The sequence below is a fragment of the Frankliniella occidentalis genome, unplaced genomic scaffold (assembly GCF_000697945.3).
Source record: "Frankliniella occidentalis isolate FOCC.00 unplaced genomic scaffold, Focc_3.1 Scaffold58, whole genome shotgun sequence".
NCBI classification, from domain to species: Eukaryota; Metazoa; Arthropoda; class Insecta; order Thysanoptera; family Thripidae; genus Frankliniella; species Frankliniella occidentalis.
This window is the reverse complement of record NW_026267188.1, coordinates 639,450-641,857: the sequence shown is the minus strand read 5'-3', so window position 1 is coordinate 641,857 and position 2,408 is coordinate 639,450. Positions and strand designations below refer to the sequence as shown.

At 57.6% G+C, this 2,408-nt stretch overlaps 1 protein-coding gene across 1 annotated transcript in view; it reads left to right on the top strand.

The window, feature by feature from the left end:
* Nucleotides 1-2,408, top strand: part of LOC113212756 (teneurin-a-like) — a 495,982-nt gene that overhangs the window by 157,235 nt on the left and 336,339 nt on the right. The gene's annotated exons all lie outside the window — the stretch shown is intronic.

Below are 2,408 nucleotides of genomic sequence, written 5' to 3'. Positions count from 1 at the left end.
GGGCCTCCCCCACAAAAGGCCCCGTTCGCGACGGCCTGCTGCTTGCAGTGAGAGTAACGCCTCCCGACACCCTGTCCCATTAGCAACCGCACCGACCTGCTATCTCTGTATCCGTTTCTCTTTTCCTCCTTCTCGTCTTGAAATCAAGTTGTCGAAGGACGCGCGCCAAAGTGTGAAACTGTACAAGAAGTCCCCCCTCTCTTTCTCTCGCACTCTCTCGCACTCTCTTGCCCTCGCCGTCGGGCCGGCCTGGAGGAGGCGACTGACATGCAAAAGAGGCCCCACGTCGTCGTGTAGCGCCGTTTTGCCAACTTGAAAGGAGGGGACCGGGTGGTGACTTTTGCGCGGCGACACCGACCCCGTCGGCGGCGGCACCCACCCTCTCCCCGGCCCGGCCCGGCCCTTGTAGAGAGTGTTTGATCCAAACTTTCCGCTAGCGGTAAGACTTGACTCGTGCCGCTGCCGCTCGCGAGTTGTTCGACAAAGGATTTTGTTTGCTGTCGTCGAGAGGAACGGCGATGGAAGCAGCGGCAGCGGTTGCGGCAGCGGTGGCGACAGCGGAGCCGGCCTAAAGATCCTGGCCGTCTCCTACACCGGTCGGACGGTTGTACGCTTCACTGCAGCAGTTCGACGGCAAACGGCTGCGGGCTGCGGGTGTTTGATTTGCAACAGTGTGCTTCGCTAAACCACCAACATATTTTGCGAGTCTCGTCACTGCGGAGGGGTCCACGGTGCTGCTGCTGCCTCCGCTGCCGCTCCAAAATCTTTCGCCGGGAACATTCTCTGCGGGGGGGAAACTTTTTGTATGTATAGCCACAGATATGCCTTCGGGCGACAGGGGCGGGGCTGGGTGGGGGGCGAGGGGTGCGCTGCTGCACGCTGCTGCGTAAAGTTGCCGACTCACCCGTCATATTCTTTGACCCCCCCCCTTCCCCCACCCTCCAGGGCCACCCCTTCTCCCATTCTCCGTGCGCTCAACCCCCACCCCTCCTTCCTCACGATCCATCCACAAGTCGATGCCATGCCCGCGTGCGCGTAAGAGCGCGCAGATTTTCGCGAAATCACATGAAAAGTTACAATAATTTTCCGATGCCTGCCTGCCTGCCTGCCTTTTCCCCCAGCGTCCCCCAACTCTCCCTGTGCCTGGCGGGTGCCGACCCCCACCCCGCCTCCCCCGCCTTTCTGCCCCTCCCACGCTCCCGGGCCGTTTCCGCGAGGAATGTGGCGCTGCTGACACGATCTAGGCGGGCCGACTGCTGCAATATTGCATTCCTTAGCCAACATTGGAATAAATTAACTGGGCGTGTCAGTCTATCCACGTAATAAAAGTAGTCGCGGTGGTGGTGGTGGTACGAGTGCGGGAAAGTGCTTCGGCAAACGGGTTACGGGGACCCGCGGGGAGGGGAGTCGACTCCAGAGGCACCCCGCTCGCCTCGGGGCGATCCCCCTCGAGGCCAGGTCCCGCGCTGACCGCCGCTCTGCTGTCGCGACTGGGCTGACTTTTTGACGTTTCCGACAAGTGTGTTATAATATAATGTTGTCGTTGGGAGTAAAACTTTAATAAGTATTTATGGGACGCGGCAGGGGGTATGACTTCTCGCCGGCGCTACGCGTTTGTGGGCCAGGCCTGCTGGGCTATGCGTCTTAACCCTACTTTATCTTAATTCCCCCCTCTCTCCCCTCTTCTCTCTCCCTCCGTCCCCCGTCCCTCTCTCTTTTCCTTTCTCTCTCCCTGTGCGTTGCTGCCCCGTAAGGCATCCCTGCGTGTGCGACAAAGACAGACAACGCAGCGCGGCCACTTATTGCATGCAGGCGAGCAATTAAATCCACCCCTTGTTGTGGGCCGTTTAACTGTGACCATTCTGATGACTGACCCCTCTCCCTCCCCCGCCCCCCGCCCTCACCCCTTCCCCATGCCCAAGTGGCACAGAGCGGACATACTTCGCCGTTTAGTAATTATTTATTCGCTTCAGTTGAGCGGAGTGCGCTGGCGTCACGCTCGCCGCGGTCAAACGACCGCACGACGGAAACAATTATTTAGTAAATTTTATTTGGAACAATAAATAGAAATAATAAAACTGTTCAGATACAAATTTTTCCTGCACAAAATAACGGAACGCAAAGGCAAATAGGCGCACCGTGAGTCCGGCTCCAATATTTAGTTATAATACACGACGCGGTGTTGTGTCGGAATAATCGCGAAAGATTCAAAGTCGATCGGCAAACTGACACGACGCCCGGGAACATATGAAATGATGATTTACTTTTTTTTTTCCTCGCCTCTGTCAACGGTGTGAGCGATGTGTCGCCGTATTGGCTGTCGCCCACCGAGGGGGTCAGCGCCACACCCATGTTTGCACGTTCGCGATAAAACTGGAGTTTGGGAGTGAGAGAGGAGGGGGGTAGGG